The sequence below is a fragment of the Myxine glutinosa genome, chromosome 5, assembly GCF_964187855.1.
Source record: "Myxine glutinosa chromosome 5, kmMyxGlut1.1, whole genome shotgun sequence".
Taxonomy (NCBI): Eukaryota; Metazoa; Chordata; class Myxini; order Myxiniformes; family Myxinidae; genus Myxine; species Myxine glutinosa.
In genome coordinates this window covers 19,462,835-19,485,484 of record NC_136265.1, presented here as the reverse complement: position 1 = coordinate 19,485,484, position 22,650 = coordinate 19,462,835, and the positions used below count along the sequence as shown (strand labels likewise).

General features: G+C 47.8%; 1 long non-coding RNA gene across 1 annotated transcript; it reads right to left on the bottom strand.

Annotated features, from left to right (window-relative positions):
- Positions 1-1,153: 1,153 nt before the first annotated feature.
- Positions 1,154-6,086, bottom strand: LOC144891998 (uncharacterized). The gene is made up of 3 exons (XR_013623321.1): positions 5,899-6,086; positions 5,568-5,672; positions 1,154-1,266 (listed from the first exon to the last, which is right to left on the bottom strand). It is a non-coding gene; the product is annotated as an uncharacterized LOC144891998 (long non-coding RNA).
- Positions 6,087-22,650: the final 16,564 nt, after the last annotated feature.

The window sequence follows — 22,650 nt, the reverse complement described above, 5'->3', positions numbered from 1 at the left end:
CCCGGGTCTTATAGACGCCCCTTTTAGAGGGATAAGCGAGCACTCCCGGGTTCACCTTCAGTATAATTTCACTACATTCTCCCCGCCATTAAAACTATACTGCTGCTAGGCAGGTCGCAAGCAAGCGTCAGCAATAATCGAATGGGGTACGTCAATCCACGTCAGTCGGTCCACCCGTAGCGGTCGGGGCGGCGAACTACCCTGCCAGTTCGTGTTCGGAGACTACCGGGTACGGCGTCCCCAAGCCCGGAGTCCCCCGCGTCGGAATAGCTGCCGGAGGTGGGTGTCGGAGGGGGCACCCCAGGGCCATCAGGCAAGGGAGTAGGCGACGACGGAAGCGACGGCAGTAGTTCCATAGAGGAAGCTTCGGTAGAGTCCATAGACTCGTAGATTGGTTCGTCGATATCCCTGTCGTCCCCGCAAGGGGCGAGATGGCGTACGGAGACAGTAGACTCGTGTCCGTCAGCCGTTATCACACGAGCATGCTCGGGATTAGCCTGGAGTACCCGCACCTTATCAACAAGGGGGTCGTACTTGCTAGCGCGAACCGCTCGTTTGAGATAGGCCGGCCCCGGCTCAGCGAGCCAGCTGGGTAAAGATTGGATACTACCCGAGCTTCTAGGGTGGTGGAACAGTCTTTCACGAGGAGTCTGGTTGGTGGCGGTACATAGGAGATAGTCCAGTAATAATGTGACTTGACCTCACACTAATTGCAACAGAAGCAAACAACTGATTTGTGTATCCTCAATATGTCCTGAATGAGGAAAAAAAAGTGTTAAGGAATTGCATGGGTGGAAAGTTTTGAAAAATGCATAAATATGATCCTTCCCAAAAACCGATTTTTAGCCCTTTCTGCTAAATTTGACTCTGCTGTATTTTTTTTCCTTGAAGCAAAAAAAACACATACAGAGTATCAGTGATGAGAATTTATTGTGATCACATCATCACATAACTGATCAACTGTTGATCAAACGATTGAACCAATTAAATATGTGTACAGAATACATATAACACTACACAATGTCATCATCGTCGTCACAGGGCATCTGTATTGAGTTAGTGCAGCTGGATCCCTGCAGTTTCCACATGCCGGAGTGCACTCGATATTGTTCTTTTTGCATGTGCATCTCGGGGTGCTGCAGTCAGCCTGGCAGTTGCACTTGATGACCCGCAGAAGCTTTTCAGGAGCAGGGGGTAGGGTTGTCTGAACTGGCACAAACCCCTCGACACACTTCTGCCATCCCCACTCTGTAGGACGAGGTCCATCTGTAAGATAAGACAGGGAATTTGGTTTTGTCACAGCAGCAATGATACAGAAGGTAGTGAAAATAATACACAAGATACACAGAACATCACAGTAATTGAACTTAATATATTAACTGAAATTAATATACTAAAATACAAGAATAAACATAGCAGCAATCAGGGCACACAGTAAAATGTAAATGTACCAGATGTAGATCCCTTCCATTCTTGTACTTGCAAGTAGACACGCAGGCTGTGAAACTTTGCTGCTCCTGATGTTGGTGGTAAGACCTGTGGCTGAACGTAAGTAGAGCTAGATGCCACCTTCTCACAGAACCGATGATATCGGAGGGAGTCCAGGGTGTCAGTTGATGTTCCATTGTAGAGAATCACTATCGCTTTCTCTCCTGCTTCTGCCACATCATCTGTAGAGGCTGAATGTGCATAGAACACCTCGGCTTGCTCTCGGAATATGTCGCTTTCTTTGAATTTCTTGAGGGAAGCTCCCTTCCCGATCCTGTGGAGGCGAGATGTAGTGTCACATCCAAGAACTGCATGTAAGAACAAGATGTGCTTACATATGTCTGGGCCAAGTAGTTGTTTTGTAGCCTTGATGTTCCAAATGCGAGGCTTCTTTGTTGTCTTCCTTGACTCAGAACAAAAGAACAGGTCATGGGAGTCCAGGCTTGCATGGTAGCAGAGAAGGACTAAGAGGTCTATCATCCCCCATTAGCACAGTATTGTTGGTGGTAGCACACTGCACAGCTTTCTGCACAATCAGCAGGTCAGCATCTCCTGAGGCATGGTATGTCTCAGTTTGCCTTCTGCAGTTCTTCACTTAACATGGAAAGAAATTGCTGCTTGTTCTGCCTGTTGGCCAGGAACTGTTCCTTCTGCATTGTGACAATCATGTCGGCTGTAAATGTCACAGTGGCACCAATCTTCCCTTTTGACCATCTGTGGTGTGTCATGTCCTTTGTGTTGTTACTTTCATACCAATCAAACACCACTACAGCCTTGCCATACTTCTTCGTTACATACTCCGTATACTGGTGGCATATGTCTTTATAAGTAGATCCATGGGACCATGGGATGCGTTGAAGAAGTGCTCCACCATCCAAGACATACTGGCAGCCATCAACTACATTATCTGCTGGAACATGAGGCCCGATAAGACCCCAGATGGCGTCGGCGAGGGCTGGCTTCTTTGCTTCTCGAAGCAGTAGAGAGGAATCAAATAGGGCTGGGGGATAGCTACATAGCTCATATTTGAGGGCTGACTCAAGTTCATCACTGTTCTGTGCCACTATGACCAGTCTCTGGAAGAGAAGCTGTGGATCAACTTGAATTTGATCTCCATCGATCCTTACAGAAGACTTCATGCCGAGAGTGACAGCTTGATCCTTCCTCTTGAAGGTGAACTCAGCAGGTGTTAGTCCATCCATGGACTTCAGTATCGCAGTGCCAACGGACTGTGCTGTATCAACGTTGACGGTGGAAAGGGCATTCTCCCCAGTGGCAATATTCCGGAAACTAGGGTCATTGCTGAATGGATTGTGCTCCTGTAGATAACTGAGAACTGTCAGTGTGTCCTTCCAGTCACGGGATTGCCTTGCTTTGGTCATGTCTTTGTTCTGCTCTCCAGTGTTGTAGTTGACCCCCGTGAGTCCCTCCATTGCCTGGTTTACTTCTGCACAGGCGGGCATCGATAGCCACAACAGACGCTGTTGCTCCGTCATCCCTCGCCCTCGTGTGAGCCCACCACTGGTTTTTAAACTTCTCATCAGAACCTGCTCAATGACCAGGTCAGGTGAGAGACCTGCCCATAGGCGATCGCTTTGCTGAATCACGTGGAACCCTTCCTCGAAACGTTGTTGGACTTCTGGGTGTTCAGTCTTGAGGTTGTGCATCTGCTGAAGGTACACCCTGGCAGATTTGGAGTAAAGATTGTGTCCTGATGCTGCCAGATAGGGTAGCATGTCCTGGATAGCCTGCAGATGTAAGGCCCAGTTTCCAGTGCGTTCTGCTCTGATGTATTTTCGTAGGATGTCCAGCATGTCCATGTACTGAACCCAGAGAGCTGAAGTTCTAGAGGACTTCTTGGTGGACTCGATGTGCTTTTGAAGGCGGTCTTTGATTCTCACTAGAACTTCAGACTGACAAACTTCTTCAGCAGATATAGCCCCATTTATCAGCTTCTCATAGATCTTATAAGCTCCCTCCAGGTCCGCATCTCTGCTTCCATCTGTTATCTGATGATCCGGTGGCCTTGCAGCTGCAGCTGCTTCGGCTGACTGACTCTCCATCCTTACTGTTGTCTGGAGTTCCAGATTGCTGTGGTAGATGGAAATCGAACACGTTTGATAGCATCAGTGCATTGAGGGCTGCATCAACAATTGAGTGTGCACGAACTGCTCGCGCAACAGCTTTGCCACACATGTGGATTACTGCATTTGGGGCATAGATCAACTCCAGCAGTTCTTGTAGCCCAGATGAGGCCATCAAGTGTCCGATGCAACCGAGGAAGCTCATTTCTGCATGGAAGCCACCCAAACGCAAGACTATTCGTCTCAGATCACTTTCCATTGGCTCAGAGTTGATAATCATGAGAGCCTTCCATCAGAGTGGCTGATCAAACGTGATTATTGGGGTGACATTGTGGCATCGTGCATGCTCACTAACAAATGTTAGGGTCGAGAATATGCATGTGCTATCACTGGGATTCAGATCGATCATCGGCAGAAGCATAACAGTTGCTTTGCCAGGGTGGTCCCCATAATGCACGAACTGCATCATTCCTGACCATGCAGGTCTGGGAGACCCAAAGAGGACAGATGCTTTCCACAGGACATCAAGATTTTCACAGCTGTTCTGGACCTGAAGGTTGACAAGCTTCTGGTAGGTCAGTGCCATCAAATTGTGCCTTTCGTCTTTGTGGTACCGTACTTGTACCCTTCCAACCATTGCCACATCCAAGGAAGTAGCCTTGATCCTGGGGATTGGCTGCCTTGATCTAATTCCAGGGGTTATGGCTGCAATCATTCCTATACCATGGAATGTACCAAGGCCATCAAGCGTGCGGATGTTATGGTCGACATTGTCAGCTACATATTGGACAAACTCTGTCGATAGGTCAGGAATGTTTGTTCCATGGAATTTGGCTGCATTTCGTTCAAACTGGTGCACCTCCTGGTATGCGCAACAAAACCCAAGGTGATGAAGAGTATCAATGAGGAACCGCGATGCAAAGTGGTGATATAGTTGCACGCCCACCCCAAACTGAAGCGGTGCTAACATGACTCTTGGTCTAGTTGCCTGCATCATTGCTTGTCCAATTGCCGCCACTTTGGCTTGAGTTTTGGTCCCGGCAAATAGTTCTTCCAGGAGCACGCGAAGAGTATCTGGAAGAAATCTGACGCCAGCCTCTTGCGATTCTATGTCATCAAGAGCTGGGTAAGACTCATAGGATAACCCAATGTCTTTGATATCTTGTTTGATGAGCTTTGCAGCTGCCTGCACAAGCTTGATCTTCTCTTGATCTTCTGTGTTTGTTTGTTTCTGCTGTGTCTCATAGTAGTCTTGCAGCACCACCCTGGCTGTTGTCCTGATGGTAACCACGTTTGGTTTCCCATTGATCTTGGTGTATATTATCTTCTCACCGAAGTGTTTTTGCAGACTCCTCTTCATATGGGTGTAACCGTATGGTTCATGTTCACTGTGTGCAAGCTTCTGCTGCATGAGGTCAATTAGATCATTTATGGTGATCTGCTCGTCATCATTTTCTTCTATATACTTCACAACCTCCAAGAATGCTGCTGTCCTCTCATCAACGACAGGCCGACCAGCCTTCCTCCTCTTGGAGTCTTCTGTGTTTGTCTGATACGCTACTGGTATCTGCTTGTATGTGCGAAAATTCACACTGCAAGTCTGGTGGTAGACTGCATCTGCTGCATGTAGGTCATGCACATGCAGAATCCATGCCTTCACAGTCTCTGACCAGTCATCACCTCGTGCACGACATGTTGCCAAAAGCGTGTCCTTGAATTCAATTGTCCTGACTTGGAAAACACTGACTGACTTCACTTGGCTTCTTTCTCTTTTTTCCAAACTGAGCTGGTGTGCCACAAAACAGGCAATCAGTACTGTAAGAGAACCTCCCTGTAGTCGATCTTAGTGTAGGACTCTCACTGCTTGTACTTGTTTGACTCTTGTTGCCTGGTGTCCTTGGCTATCTGTTGTGGATTAATGTATGTCCAGCGACAGTCTTTGTGTATCTTATCACCAGGTACAGCATGAATATTGTCTCCCCTTTTTTTACTGGCCTGGTTGATAGATGAACTTCCCTTCTCTCCAAGTGTTGATACTGACGACCCTCCTCCGTCCACAGACTGCTTGCAAATGACACACTGTTCATATGCCTCCATTTCCTGAAAGTGGAAAAAAAATACGCACGGTTGAAAACGTGCATGTTTGGAACTGGATCCTAGTCAGGGATGTGCAGAGGATGTTAGAAGGTTCATAACTCAGAAAAGAGCACTGTAGTTGTGGCGTGCGCGGCGTGTTTAAACTAGTTAGCAGAATATGTACAATGTAACATAATGTAATAAATAGCTAGCTAACTATTATAGCTGGAGGAAATTATGGAAAACCCACCTGATGAGGTTAGTATAGCGTACACCGCGATCGATGACACCGGCACAAATGCATGCTCAGGATTGTCCACTCGGTGGACGGCTTGCTGTCGCCTTCGAATGTCCAATCAGCGGACGGCTTGCTGTCACCTTCGACTGTCCAATCAGCGGACGGCTTGCTGTCGCCTTCGACTGTCCAATCAGCGGACGCTATTATTATATAGATGTTTTTTTGCTTCAAGGAAAAAAATACAGCATAGACAAATCTAGCAGAAAGGGCTAAAAATCGGTTTTTGGGTAGGATCATATTTATGCATTTTTCAAAACTTTCCACCCATGCAATTCCTTAACACTTTTTTTTCCCTCATTCAGGACATATTGAGGATACACAAATCAGTTGAGTTTGCTTCTGTTGCAATTAGTGTGAGGTTGACCCCTTTTTTTGCGTAAAATGCCTGCACTAAGAGCCCGGATCGAGTTTAGAGCCGCAGGAAGCGACCACGCCCATTTATCGAGGCCCCGGCCGAGGCTCCTGAGGCTTAGCATGACGGCCCTCCATATAATCCCATTAAAGCATTCGATCTGCCCATTCGCCTGGGGCCGGTACGGGGTGGTGTAGCTCGAAGCGACATTATTCTGGAGCAAATAGCCCCTCACCTCCTGAGACAGGAACACCGCACCCCGATCGGTATGCACGTAGGCCGGATACCCAAACATAGAAAACAAATTCTGTAGGCACCGTATAACCGTGGCAGCCGACATATCCCCGCACGTATAAGCAAAGGGGAATCGCGAATACTCATCAACGATAGTGAGCAGATAACGAGAGTTACTCGACACCGGCAGCGGCCCCTTGAAGTCCATCGCCAAACGCTCCCACGGTCTAGTAGCCCTAACCAGCGTCCCCATAGGAGGGATGTAAAAACGCGGTTTGAGCTCCGCACAGATGATGCAATCACGGCAGATCCGGCGGATGTCCTCAATCGAGTACGGCAGATTACCACTGCGCACAAAATGCGCGAAACGCGCTACCCCGGGATGACACATAGTGCCGTGTAAAGCGCGCAGCCCCTCCAAAGTGACAACCCCCGCGCAAGTGGCCGGCCTTGATAAGGCGTCGGCGACCAGGTTATCCTTCCCCGGGCGGTATTTGATGGTGTAGCAGAAGTCTGCGAGTTCGATACGCCAGCGAGTGATTTTCTCATTCTTAATGCGTTGAGCATGTAAGGTGTCGTACATGAATGCAACGCTTTGTTGGTCCGTGACGATTTGGAAACACCACCCGAGCAGGTACGGCCGCCATCGCCGAATCGATTCGACGATCGCGTATGCTTCCTTTTCAACAGACGAATGCCTCCGCTCAGCGGAGGTGAGAGTCCGCGAAAAGAAAGCCACAGGGCGTCCCCCTTGGGAGAGAGTCGCCGCGATCGCATGATCCGAGGCATCACTTTCCAAGACGAAAGATGCACTCTCGTCAATTGTCGCTACAGCGGCGCCCGCGATGTCGGCTTTAAGGCCCTCGATGGCGGCTGGGCCCATGGGGAACGTGTCGCAGGCCACGAGGGGGCGGAGCTTCACGGAGAAATTTTGCACCCACTTCGAATAGTGGGCGAACAGCCCGAGAGCGCGTTTCAGTGAAGCCCGATCGCTAGGGCGGAGCCATATCGAGCAAAGGTCGCAGACGCTCCTTATCCGGAGAAACAGAGCCATGGGTCACGGTGTACCCCAGAAGATCTACCGTGCGTAGAGAGTAACGACACTTAGCCTCATTCATGGTTAGGCGATATTTCTGCGCGACCTCGAGGAAGCGTTTCAGATTAGCGTCGTGATGCCCCTGGTCATACCCACAAACCGTCAGATTGTCCAGATAGACAAAGACATCGGTCAAGTTCTCCTTCATAACGAGGTCATCCTTAGCCCTCTGAAAACAAGAGAACCCGTTAGTTACCCCAAAAGGGAGTCGAGTGAACTGGTACAACCGTTGACCCGATTCAAAGGCTGTATAGACGGATCAGCCCTAGAGATGGGGACCTGATGATATGCACTACGCAGATCGAGAGTGCTGTAAACAGAGTACAGGGCCACCTGGCGTACCAGTGCATCCATCCCCGGTAGGGGGTAGGCATCCAGCTGTGTAAAACGATTAATCGTCTGTGAGTAGTCGATTACCATGCTTCGGCGATGGGCCTCACTTCGCACTACTAAGACTTGGGCCCACCACGGCGACCGACTGGGTTCTATAATACCGTCCTTTAAGAGCTGGGCCGTTTCTTCCGCAATGAATTGCGCGTCTGCGCGAGAGTAGCGCCGCGATTTTACTGCTACAGGGGTACAATCAGTGGTCAGGTTGGGGAACAGCGAGAGAGGCTCCACGTCCATCTGAGCGAGGGCGCACACAGCAAGCGTGTCCGGCCCACCGAAGTCCATTTCCAAACGTCCATGTCGCTTAAGGAAATCGTGTCCTAACAGAACGTCGGCACATAACGCAGGTAATACCATGAGATACACGTCTGGGAACGTGCGGCCCTTTATCACAAGTTCCAGCCGACATGCCCCTTTTGTGCTCAGCCGAAGTCCTTGGGAGGCCATGAAGATCCGTCGTGTAGTCCCGAGAACCGGCCACCCATGTTTATGCACTAGTCGTTGATCGATAAAACTATCCGTAGACCCCGTGTCGATCAAAGCTTGCGCAAAAACGCCCGCGACCTTGAGCGGAATGATGGCCTGCGCAAGGCCGGAAGACCCGGCAGGTATTGTGCCGTCCGGGCGAGAAGTTCGCCTCTCGTGGGTGGATCCCACTCCGGCTGCAGTTTTCCGGTCGTTCGGGCAGCCCGGGGCATAGTTGGCAGCATGTAAATCGTAAAAACCACTGTCAGAGGACGTTCCCACGCCGGCTGCAGTTTGCCGGTCGTTCGGGTAGCCCGTGGAGGATCCTCGTGACAAGCGCATAGTTGGCTCACTGCCATCTGCGGTTTCATATGCAGGAGTGAGTGCGTGTAATTCGTAAAAGCCGCCGTCAGATGGCGCTCGAGTCACGCGTAGAGGATCACTGCCATCCACCGTTTCATGAGCTGGTGCGATAGCGTGTAATTCGTAAAAGCCGCCGTCAGATGGCGCTCGAGTCACGCGCAGCGTTCGCTGCGAATCCAGAGGAGTTTCCAAAGCAGTACGGCGTTGCTTGTTTGAGGTGGGCGTCCGGACGCCAGCCAAGGCCGATCGCGACGCGGCAGGTCATGGTCGCGCCGGTTGTTTAGGCGGCCCGATGTCCCCCATCAAGGTCGAGCGTGCAGCCAGGGGCCCGCGAGGAGGGGAGATGCTGATCGAGGCCGGGCGGGGCGCTCCGCTCGGTGCGCCGTCCGTTGGCTCTGCGATAAGCCCATTCAAGGCCGCGCGGGCTCGCGTACGTCGTGCGGACTTTTTGCAGACCTTCGCGAAATGGCCCTTGGTGGAGCACAGATGGCATATTGCCTCCCGAGCCGGGCATTCTACTCGGGGGTGCTGCCGATTCCCACAAAAATAACACTTTTTTTTTTTTTGTGTATACAAGATCGAGGCTCGTGAAAGAGCTAACATTAATCACACAAAAAGACAAACCGACGCACAAAACACAAAAAACAAGGGGAGCGGCAGACAAGATGGGGAGAGAGGGGGAAGGACACAAAAGAGAGGGGGAAGAGGGGGAAGGACACAAACACAACATTTGAGAGCAGGGACATCGGGAGGACTTGGGGGGAGGTGGGAGAGGAATAAAACATATGAACACTGCAAGGACTCTGGGGTGAATTACCGGGGGTAGAAAAGATCAAGGTTTTCGATGGGGGAAGATAAGAGATGGTGGTGAACAGCCGTTTTAAAGACCTGGAGGGAGGAGTGGGATTGAAGGGAGTGGGGGAGTTTGTTCCAGAGGTGAGAGAAAAGGGGAAAAAGAGTTAAGGTGAGCAGAGAGCCTAGACTTTGGCAGTTTAACCATAAGAGGGTTGCAGGCAGATCTTGTGCGACCTGAAGGAATATTGGGGGGACAGAGCACAGAGAGAGCTGGGGGAGCAAGGCCGGAGAGGAGTCGGTAGAAGACAAAGACCACCAACCTGCCTGCGGTGAGTGAGTGAAAGGCCCTCGGTGTTGACTACATCGCAGGAGATTCCAATGATTCTGAAAGCTTTGGCCTCAACAGCGTGAAGCCGAGCAAGGTGTGAGGCAGGAGCAACAGCCCAGAGGGGGGAACAGTATTCCATTGAGCTGCGGATGAAAGCCTTGTATGTGGTGAGGAGCTCAGGTGTGCCAAGGAAGGACTTTGCACGACGGAGGATGCCCAGTCGGCGACTGGCTTTGGAGGCCAGCTTGGAAATGTGGTTTTCCCAAGAAAGATCATGGCAGATAGTGAGACCCAAAAGCTTGAGCGACAGAACTTCTTGGAGAGGATTGTTGAGAAAGTAGATGGGAGGGTTGTCCAGTCGGTCCTTTCGGAGAGACATTGTAAGAGTGTGAGATTTGTCAGGATTGAAAGACATGTTCCACTTGTTTGACCAGTCTGTGATTTTGTCCAGGTCTGCAGAGAGTGAGGAGGCTGCAGACTGCCGATCTGAGGGATGAGGAATGGAGCGACAGAGTAGAGTCGTCAGCAAAGAGATAGAGAGGATTTTCAAGAGAGTCAGAGAGATCATTGATGAAGACCAGAAAAAGCACAGGGCCCAGAACACTACCTTGGGGAACTCCAGCCTGAACAGGAAGAGGAGATGAGAGAAACCCATTCAGGGCCACACGTTGACTACGACCAGAGAGGAGGTCCGCCAGCCATGCGTGGAGATTTCCATGGATACCGAAGGAGGAGAGTTTGGTGAGCAGAGCAGGGTGCCAGACCGTATCGAAGGCACGTGAAATGTCAAGGGAGACAGCTCTAATTTCCTGTTTGGTGTTGAGGACCTCCATCCATTGTTGAGAAAGCAGAAGCAGCATGTCCAGAGTAGAGTGACCAGGTCTGAAACCAAATTGATGATCAGAGATCAAGCCATTGGAGAAGAGGAAAGATTTAATATCTGAAGCAATGATGGATTCCATGACTTTGCTGATAATTGGGAGAAGGCTGATTGGTCTGTAGTTGCTGGGATCTGTTTTTGCACCTTTTTTGTGCAAACCGGTGATGTTGGCTGATTTCCAAGCAGATGGCAGATGACCTTGAGCAAAAGAGGGTGAAGAGAACAGAAAGAGGGAGTGAAAGAGCAGAAGAACATGATTTTAGGACCCGTGGGCTGATGCCGTCAGGACCAGTTGCAGAATCAGAGTCGAGGGTTGACAAACTTTTCCACCTTGTCAGGAGGAAAGGACGCAGAGTCCAGGAGCAGCTGGGTACGACTGGGTACGGTGGGTACAGAGAGGGATGGGTTTGGGACACAAGATTTAGAGGCAAACACAGAGTTGAGGCATTCAGCTTTTTCACGTGCGGAGTCGGCCGTTAAGCCGTTTGAGGTGAGGGAGGGGATGGAGGGGGAACAAACACCAGAAACAGATTTGACCAGACGCCACCAGGATTTGGAAGAGGGAGACAGATAAGAGAGTTCGGTCTTGAGAATGGTGAGATATTATTTCCTGGCTCTCCTGAGGGTGGACACACACTTGTTTCGGGCTTTGTGAAAGGAAATGAGATTTCCTTCCGTTGGATTTGCTTTCCAGGAGACGAACAAGTTGTTTCAGGGCAACAGCCTCACCACAAGATTCCGTGTACCATGGACGGGAGGAATGGTATGACAACTGAAGACGAGATGGTATAAATCTGTGCATGAGAGAGAGCAATTTACTTTGAAAGAATTCCCAGGATGAGTTGATGTCAGAGGCGGTAGAGATGGGAGACCAGTCCAGATGATTGATGGCTGCTTGAAGACCGTGCCAGTTGGCCTGAGTGAAATGCCAGACTCGTCGACGCTGAGGAGGCTCTCTGAGAATGGTCAGAGAGATGTCCACTTTGACAAGCACATGATCAGATGAGCCGATTGGAGCAGAAGAAGAGCAGCAGACATTTTCAGGGAAGTTTGTCATAACCAAATCCAGAAGAGAAGATGCTCTGTTGACTGAGATCCGGGTCGGGAAATTGACAGATTGTGTCAGTCCCAGTGAGTCGCAGAAGTCCTTTGCTGAAGAGCCATGGCTGGTGAGAGAGGTACCCACACCCAGCCAACTGGCATGGTGACAATTGAAATCACCACATATGAGGAAGAGAGAGTTGGGATGGGTAGATAGAAGTTGGTCCATATCAGACGGTGAGATGTAGATGGAGTCATCGCTGTTTGGTGGACGGTACAACACACATATGAACAAAAGGTGGGAGCGAAGGGGAAGCCGTAGCCAAAGGTATTCCTGGGGGTGAGGTGGAGAGAGGGCAGTGGAGGGCGAGTGAGGAAGAGTTTTTTATAAAGATAGCAACCCCACCTCCAGGACGAGGCTCAGGTCTATCATACCGGAGGAGGGAGTAACCTGGGAGAGATACCAAGGCATCAGAGACATCATGAAGGAGGAAAGTTTCTGTTAAGCAGATCACATCTGGTTTGTCAGAAGCAACCTGTATGGAGAGGTCAGTCAAGTTTGAGCGAAGGCCCCGGATGTTTGAGGTCCATACCGTTAATGAAGAGGAAAGGGGAGCATCGGGTCCAGAACAGGGGGGGGGAGGGGTAGGGTAAGATGTGGAAGAGGAGGAAGAGGTAGGGAGAGCTGTTGAAGGTGCGTCAGATTTCAGAGATTTCAGAATAGCTTGGAGAAAGGGAAGAATGGGGCGGACAAAAGGTTTGATGGAGATTGGGTGAGGCACAGTGAGGTGTTATTTGAGGAGGGGGAAGAGCGAGGCAGGAGGTTTGGGGAGATGAAGGTGAAAGTTGGAAGGGGGAAGAAGCAGGGAGGATGCTTTGAAGAGGAGGGGTGAGAGGGGAGTCTAGGAGGGGAGGAGCGAGGGAGAGTCTCGGAGGGGATGGGTGTGGGGGGAGTTTAGGAGGGAGGGGAGGGAAGGGGCAAGGGGGGAGATTTGAAAGGGATGGGTGATGGGGAGGATTTGGAGGGGAGGGGTGAGATTGGATTTTGAAAAGTGTACGATTCATGGGAAACGAACATTTTTTGCAAAATGAGTTTGAGACCTTCGAGTCAAAAATACGTTTGAGGACACTGGAGGAGGGGTGGAGTTCTGGATATTTTAGGGAATGTCGAAAGGAGGAACTGTAAGAGATGGTATTATATATATTTTTTGGAATGAATAGATTTGGTGAGCAAGACGAAAGCATCCTTTTGTAGGAAAAGAAGAAAAGGGTGTTATAATATATGAGAGAAAATAGTTGTTCAGGGGAGAGATTATACATTTCTAACCGCGTGATCGCGAACGAAGAACGAACGAACAAAAAGAACAACAAATAAAAGAATAAGACCTGGGAAGGAAAAAAAATTTGGGGGGGGTTTTTTTTTTTTTTGTGAGTACAGATATTAAACAAGGAGGTACGGGGTGAACGACTGGTACGAAACAGAGAACGAAAAATAATTTCAGCGCATTCGACGAATCGCTGAGAAAAACGAAACCACAAGGTCGGAGACGGTACGGTAGTCTAAGCCTACGAGTACTAGGCCGCAGAATACTCGATACCATTAACCGACGATTGTGTATACATGTACGAAAAATTAGCACCGAAAATTTTCCAAAAGATACGCTATAGGTACACACACCGAAAGATAGATACAGTCTCGACAAAAACACGATTGTGATAGATCACTTAGCTTCGAGAGCGTGAGCGCATGGAGCAGCTTCGAAAAAGACCCAAGACCCTGACCGGTACACTTCGCGTACCGGTCAGGCCGTGGCTGGGCAGCGGTAGCACCAGTTAGGCCGGAAGTGGAGTCCGCTTCAGGAGCACCCAGAGACTCGGCCGTGGTCGAGTCCTCCCCCATATCCTCGGCGGTAACCCTCTCCGGTCGCGCGAGTTGAGAAGTCCCTGCCACGACTCGTGGGTGGTCATAAGCGGTGGATTGTTCACGGCATCTGTAAAGACGTGAGCCAGCCGTAGTGCCTCCGTAAATGTCAGCTCCGCGGTCTCCAAGAGTCGGAGCCTCAAGACTCCAGAGCTAATTCCAGAGACGAAAGAATCTCTGAGAAGGTCATCTTGCACTTGCTCGTGGGTCCGTACCTCCTGAGCGCAGTCCGCCAGAAGGTGACGCAGCTCCTGCGCGTAGCGATCGATCGACTCCGATGGTTGTTGTCGCCGCTGAGAGCTGATGCCGGCCGTGCACGGCGCTCCGTTTCTTTACGTATAGTCGCTTTAGCTCGGCCAGAGCCGTGGCGTACGTCTCAAATCGAGCAATGCACCGGTAAACGTGGTGGTGGACTTTCGACTGTAACACGGACAGCTTAGCCACGGCGGTGGGCTCCGTTTCATGCGCGGCGAAGTAATTCTCCAGCGTTTTGAGCCAGTGGGTGAACTCCGATCCCGACTCCTCGGCTTGAGCGTCGGCATCGAGAATCGGTACCGCAATCATCTTGGGTTCAGCCATTTCGTAGATTTAAATGATATTAAATGTCGTGAAAATCAAACTCAGACACGACTTGTACCTTGGGTAGGTTTAATATAATTTAGATCTGTGGTCACATCCTGTAAAATACATTCATGCAATAGACATCAGAATCGGAGTATTACATGGGCAATCGAAGTATTACAGTATCAATAGGCAAAACAAGCGCAGCATATAGGGGCGTACATACCATTCAAACTACAGGACTATATGTCGCAGTAAGTGTCGCTGGAGTGTCCTTGCGCCGCGGTTGTCCCAGGTCTTATAGACGCCCCTTTTAGAGGGATAAGCGAGCACTCCCGGGTTCACCTTCAGTATAATTTCACTACACCCGCCATTTTCAGCATATTTTTTGCCATAACTTGAATTTTAAGCAACATAGAAGGCTCAAAATAGTGGCAATACCCATGTTTGTGATACTGAGGATTCAATCAAGTATCACCTGATCATAGCCAAGAATGGCTGAATGGCACTGGAAAGAAGAGCGGTGGCATTGTGGGCATCACAAGAAGTATCTCTGCATTAGGCAGATGGGCACTATCATATAACTTGAGAACTTGCATATCGAGTAAAACTAGACAAATGCTGATGATCGAAGGGGAGGAAAGTGAGTATGTGTACAACGAACTTACACCTTCCAGGAAAGGGCGTGACAACCTTGATGAGGAGAAAGTCGTCTCAGCTTTCCGACGATTCGATGTATTCGGCGAGGGAATGTCATCTTCTGTACTGCAGAATATTGCTACCAAGGATTTGGCATCGGAGAGCATTCAACATTCTTTGCTTAATGCAGAAAAACTTGGACAGGTGCAGCTGGATGAGTTTGTTGATCAGCGCCTTCTTCAGCCTCCTGATGGCACATGTCATATCAATTTCAATGCCGCTTTACATAGGAACAAAGCACAGACTTTCTCGTCTCTGTATGCTGTAGACTGCAAAGAAAGCAAAGGCAAAGAAACGACCATTAAGGCAGATAGAAACATTCTACAGCGACTTGTGACAGCTTCCAAAGCAGGGCGTGTGATAAACCTGGACCTGATTCTGCAGCATGAGCTTTTGCCTGTGCCAATTTCACTTGCTGCCATGAATGGGAGTCTACATACAGGCAGTAGCGGTAAATCTCGACTGGAAAATGAGTTGATTCAAGATGTCTCAACCCCAGAACAAGTGACATTAACTGGAAGTACTTGCTTAGTAATTGATGGTCAAGCACTGGTGATGGCTCTTGGAAAGCCCAGCGGAATAACCACATTTGGTGAATATGCTGATGCGTTTGTGAATTCAGTGTTTGCCATGGGGAAAAAATTTGAGAGAGTTGACGTAACTTTCGACCGATACCAGCAGGATTCCATCAAGACTGGAACCAGAATGAAACGTACCCGGGCCTCTCGACCAATACGTCGGGTAATAGAAAACCAAAACGTTCCTCTACCAGACAAATGGACCAACTTTCTCTCACTTGGCGAGAATAAGGCAAATCTAGCAGAGTTTCTTTCTCAGCAGCTCATGACAAATGCGGTGTCTATTGCACCCACAACACTTGTAGTGGCTGGAGGATTTGCACAGATCACAGACGTGAAATCTTCAGATCCAGAGATGGACACATCATCCCTACAGGCCAACCATGAGGAGGCGGACACACGACTTGTTCTTCATTGCGTCGACACAAATGCTGAAACAGTGGTGGTTTTAGTGCATGACACTGACGTGCTGGTCTTGTTAGCTGCTCATTTTGATAAGATGCCATGCACTCAGCTGTGGATGAAGGCAGGAACTCTTAAGAAGCCAAAATACATTCCCATCCACAAACTCCACCAGAAACTGCCACCTTGCCAAGTGGAAGCGTTGCTGCCATTCCATGCAATTACTGGTTGTGACAGTGTGTCACAGCTTGCTGGCCACGGCAAAAATACAGCCTGGAAGGTGTTTCAAACACACAGCCAATTGTTGACAGATCTAGGCACAGAAGATATCACTGAAGAAGTAATCAACGATGCAGAAAAGTTCATATGCCGTCTTTACAAGGTACCCGATGATGTGGACAGATGCGACAAGGCACGTGTAATACTCTTTAAGGGTTGTCCACAGGAGACTCTGCCACCAACATCAGATGCAGTGAGACTACACATAAGGCGTGCACATTACCAGGCTTTTATTTGGAAGCACACAACCATCGCCACTCCAGTACTCTCCCAAGTAACAGGCATGGGATGGACATACATCGATGGGAACTTGGTGCCGAAGTTGATGACACTATCTCCAATTCCTAAGGCGTGTCGCGAGATAGTAACATGCGGATGTACCAAAGGATGTATCAATGGCCGTTGCAGCTGCAGAAAAGCTGGGCTAACATGCACAGGAGGATGTGCATGTGCATACAACAGACAACTAGAATGCAGAAACAGAACAGACTAAGATAGACAGGTAAACATTTGAGAATGCCAATATTGAGCTATACGGTATTTATAAAGTATAATTACTAAAAGGCAGCCATTTTGGAACTTTACCCCTTTTTAAATGCACTTTAGAAATGATTTAATATCATTTTTTTTGTTCTAAAGAAATTAAAAGTGCATTTGACCAGTGAAAGTGATGTGATGACCAGTGAAAAAATACACCCCAGAAATTACCAAAAATATGGCGGCCATCTTGGAATTCAACATGGCGGCGAAACCAAACTAGTTACAACTTAGGTAACAGTAAATTTGGAATCCTCAGTATCACAAACATGGGTATTGCCACTGTTTTGAGCCTTCTATGTTGCTTAAAATTCAAGTTATGGCAAAAAATATGCTGAAAATGGCGGGCATTTTGTTTTTTACAATTTGAAGGTTAAGACTCCAAAATTGAACCGGTTAAACAGCATTTTTGAATTCAGCACCCTCGAATTATCCTAAAAAACTTGTTTAATCACTTTTAACACAAAATGCCTATGCTATTCGAAAATTCTCAAATTTTTACTTGTCTATCACTGATGTGTAAACGCTTCTTAAACGCCTTTCATAAATTCAGGCCGAAATATTTTGTCAGTAGACTGCTGACAAGGAACTTTGACGTGGGAGGAGGCCATTTGGCCGACCAAGTCTGCACTACATCTGCACCACATCAATCAGTTTACCAACTTAAATTCACTGATGTGGGCATGGCGGAGGATGCATGAGCAGCAATGACAGCAATGGGGGAAGGCACAGGCATCATCTGGGTGTTTGATACATACATCCCTCGTTATATGGTGACTCAATATTGGAAACTTTGCTATAACGTAACGTATAAATATGGGAACCAATTCTTTCTTTATTTTCTATACAAGATCGAAACTCGTGTAAGAGCTAAGTTGGCATAGAAGGAGAGACCTGTAGCTTTCCCTCACTGAAGGCCACGTCAAAACCCTCCAGGAATCCGCATGCAGTATCACTTCACTTCCGATTACATCAAACAAAGAAATAAAAATTTAAAATTCCTGCCAAACTATTTTCGTCACCGTCACCAAAAAAAGTAAGTCAAGATGTCTGGGAAGAGGCCCTTATTACCTTGGATAAAGGAATTACCTTGGATGTAAAGTTAGATGTGTTAAGGCGGATTGAAGTGGGTGAAAAACTTTGAATCTTGCGACAGCACCACAGCGTTTCTGGTATGTAATATATTTTTTATTTCTGAGACATCTTGAGCATTATTATGAACTAGTTAGTAAGTATAGCCCGTCAAAAATGACAGAATGGAACAGTTTATTTGACGGCGCACACGTGTGAGCATGCCAAAGTCTGAAGTCTGGGCCTAGTGTCAGGTGTGCTTATATCTTCTTTATTTATTAGACATCATACGGATTTAAATGCCCACTCGATTTACTCTGCGCACTTTGCACATCACGTGCAGTGAATTTTACCTCCCTGTGCCTTGTATTTATTGTTATTTTTAAACGCTTCTGTACACCACCCTTGAGGCTCGGTTTGCAAGCCACCGTCTACAATTCCAATTAAACAGACATAATTACTTTTTAAATGGAAATTGTTTTTTGTTTGTTTTATCTTCAAAAATAGACCGTGGTGAACGCGTGTTTGTGTTTAAAGATTGGCGTTTAAAACCAGACTGAAATCGTCCTTATGAAGGGGGACAGACATCTGTACAAACACACAAACTAACATTGTGTTTTATGTGGTAGATTTGTTGTACACCGCTCCTTTCCGATGCCATCTCCAGGCGTGGCATGACTTCTTCAGCGGGCACCGAAGGGGCCCTGGAAATGACGCGTGCTGAAAGGGAGAACTCAGTTTTCACTCTGGTTTCTTTTTTTAACTCAACGGACTACCGTCCAGTTGAGTTCATCACATACTGAACCCTCCGGCGTCTCGTCGTCGTCGTCTGTCGTCCGTTAACTTTTTGACGGTAACGCTCCAGCGTCCACAAATAACCGATTCTGATCAAACTTGACATGCAGCATCCTTACCCCAAGGACCAGGTTGGTATTACATTTCAGCCCGATCCGTTGAAAAATGGCGGACTTAGGCGACCATTTTGTTTTTGGTCCTGAAAACAACGTTAACACTCTAGCGTCCACAAATGTTAACAGATTTTGATCAAACTTAGAATGTTTAACCCTTACCACACAAGGTAGGTTGCCATTGCATTCCAACCCGATCCGTCACAAAATGGCCGCCATATTGTTTTCAGCTCCGAAATGACGTTAAGACTTTAACGTCCACAAATATTTATGGATTTTTATCAAACTTGGTGTGTGAGACTCTTACCACACAAGGTAGGTTGCTATCGCATGTCAACCCGATCCGTCACAAAATGGCCACCATAGGCCGGCATATTTTTTTCAGCTCTTAAGAAAAGCACAAGAATTTAGGATGCTGAAACTGAGAAAGAAGTGAACACAACATTTACGGAAGTGAAATGTCTATATAGAAATTGCCAAAAATCTTTTTAATTTCAGGATGCCAAAGCTGAAGAAGAAGTGCTAGTTTAAAGTTGTCCAGTCAGTTCAGTTGAGTTCTGCTTCCCTGGAAGCTCTAGTTTGTATAACTGGTCGAGGCTCGTATAAGAGCTGAAACATATCACATATAATAAAGGGAGCGGAAGACAAGGGGGGGGGGGGGGAGGGGAGAGAGAGAAGCACAACAGTATGGAACAGGACATCAGGAGATCTGTGGAAGAGAGAGGGCTGGGGCAGGGTACATGGGAAAAACTAGAACGGCACTACAGGGTATTTCAGGAAAGGAAACAGGGAATTTGAAGGAGGTCGATTTGGGGTGGATTAACGGGGGTAGAAATGGTTTTGGATTGGGGGAAGACAAGAGATGGTGTTGAACAGCTGTTTTGAAGACCTGGTGGGAGGAGTGGGATTGAAGAGAGTGTTGGTTTTTTTTGTTCCAGAAGTGGGAGAAAAGAGGAATGAAGGAGTGAAGGTGAGCAGAGTCTTGATTTTGGCAGTTTCACCAGAAGAGGGTTGCTGGCAGATCTTGTGCGTACTGCAGGAATATTTGGAAACAGAGCAGTGACAGAGCAGGGGGTGCAAGGCCAGAGAGGAATCGGTAGAAGACAGAAAGACCATCAACCTGCATGCAGTGAGAGAGTGAAAGGCCCTCAGAGTTAGCTTCATCGCGGAAGATTCCAATGATTCTAAAAGCCTTGGTTTCTTTCTACAGCGTGAAGGAAAAATCATCAATTCTCATCCGATTGACTTGAAAATTTAACAGCACTTGCATAGTGCCTCACTAAATTGGGAAACCAACTATATTTGAGGTCAAAAAGGTCAAAGGTCAACTCTAGGTCAAACTCTTAAAATCATTAATTTTCGTCAAAATCATCACGTTTCATCCTATTGACCTGAACTTTGATCAAGATCGTCAATTTTGATCTTGATGAAATGGACAATTTGCTGTATTAATGGCAACCTTTTTGGGGGGGGGATGGGTGGTGGTGCATTTTGCAAGTATTGTGCTCTGCATGCCTCACTTCACAGCCATCTGCCTCAACAAAGCTGCCATGCAAAGCTCGGTTCTCATTCCCATCAAAGCCATTGTATTTGGCGCGGTCCTCAATCCTACAAACCTCGGTCTCTCTCGTCCTCAACATTTGGAACTTTGCAAGAGGGAGTTCACCAAAGCTCGGGCCTTCCCTCCCGGCAGCACGGACTCACCAAGTCCCACCAAGCTGCAGCAACAGGCCGCATCGGAAGGCGTGATACCGGGCAGCTCGTGCGCATCTCGTCTAATCAAAGCTGCCATTGTGAAGCTAGTCCAAACATAGTGGTCCTGTGAAAAGATTTCCTTGTTTCAGGACTCGGTGAAAGTTTTTCCAGTGGTCCCTCTTCTTCTTTTTCTCTGTAGACTGCACATTTAGTGGCCTTCAGTGGTTGGGGTGCTGGCTTGGGATCCTAGGATCCTGAGTTTGAATCCCGGTCGATCGCTGAATTAACGCCAGGGGGGTTGACTCCCTCCGAGGTCGGCAAATTGAGTACCAACTTGCTGGGATGAATGATCCCGGTGTGTACCCCGATTTAGAATAGGTACACCGTATCCCTGCGCATTGTAAGAGGCGACTAAGCGTTGGCGGCAGGAAGGGCATCCAGCCATAAAAACATTGCCTCAAACAGGGAACCATGAGGTCATGGGGCCCGCAAGGCTAACCCCCGCTCTAGCGGGGGAAAATGGCCTTAAAACGATCATTCATTCATTTGTGCTCTGCATGACGTCTTCTTGTTTTTTTGTTTGTTTGTCTGGGCGATATCTCAGCCATCCTTTGAGCTAGGGAGCTGAAATGTCGGCACAATAGTGAGCAAGTGCTTCGGCAAAATTTTATTTTTTTGCAGTTGTGAAGTTGTTTTTTATTATTTTATTTTTTGTTTTTTATTTATTTGTTTTTTGTTATTTTCAGTTATTTTTTTGTTTTTTGATTTAGCAATTAATTGATTAGTTACTCATTATTATCGATTAATTAAGAACTTATGTATTTCCTTTCTCATCTGGGAAATATATCGGGCACCTTTTGTGCTCGAAAGCTGATATTTGGACATGACAATGACAAAGGATATTCTGTGATATTAAAGATTTTTATTATTTAATATCTGAACAGGAGAAAGGAATTGTCGATGTGTGTATATATTTAAAGGATTATATAATTCATTATACTTCCATTTTCATTTGACTCTAACTAGGCATTCGGCCTTGGGTCTTGATGAGAACACAGTCTTTAGGTCTGTGTTCTCTCAAAACTGTTATTGTTTCTCCCTGTCTCACCCTATCCCTCCTCTGCAGAGCCAGCTTGCTTTTTATTGCCAAACCCTTTGTAATCTGAACACAGGAATGCTTGTCTTCCCTCCCTTTTGAAATAATGACCTCCGCACTGATGAGAGTAAACCTTGAGGGAGTTGGTGTGGTGCTTTGGGTACGTGACCAAAACCTCGGGGCAAGCTCCCAGCGGAGATGTGTATCTTTTTCTTGCGCTGACCTCCATGTGTATAAACGGAGCGCGCTGACAATTATTTTGAGAAAGGACCGGCCAGTTTCGTGCCCTCCTATCTTCCGCACGTGTTGTAACGGCTCCGTAATAAAAAGGCTTAAATTCTCAGGCGTTGTCCCAAGTTCTTATCGGACAAGCGAACACCGAGCCACGGTAGTTGTAAAGGCTATTTTTGATTTATTGATTATATATTATTATTAACGCACAGGTTGTAAACCTGGTGCGTTATAGCGTTTGCCTGGGAATTTCTGTCGCTCAAAAGTGAAGACGGTTTCTGGCGCTCAAAAGTGAAGACAGTTTCTGGCGCTCAGATGTGTAAACATGACGTCATCAAATCTATATTTATAGGATAGGTTATAGGAGATATATATGTTATAGGATAGGAATATAGGACCCAAATGACCCAGAGGACCCAAATGACCCAAATGACCCAAATGACCCAAATGACCCAGAGGACCCAAATGACCCAGAGGACCCAAATGACCCAGAGGACCCAAATGACCCAGAGGACCCAAATGACCCAGAGGACCCAAATGACCCAGAGGACCCAAATGACCCAGAGGACCCAAATGACCCAGAGGACCCAAATGACCCAGAGGACCCAAATGACCCAGAGGACCCAAATGACCCAGAGGACCCAAATGACCCAGAGGACCCAGAGGACCCAAATGACCCAGAGGACCCAAATGACCCAGAGGACCCAAATGACCCAGAGGACCCAAATGACCCAGAGGACCCAAATGACCCAGAGGACCCAAATGACCCAGAGGACCCAAAT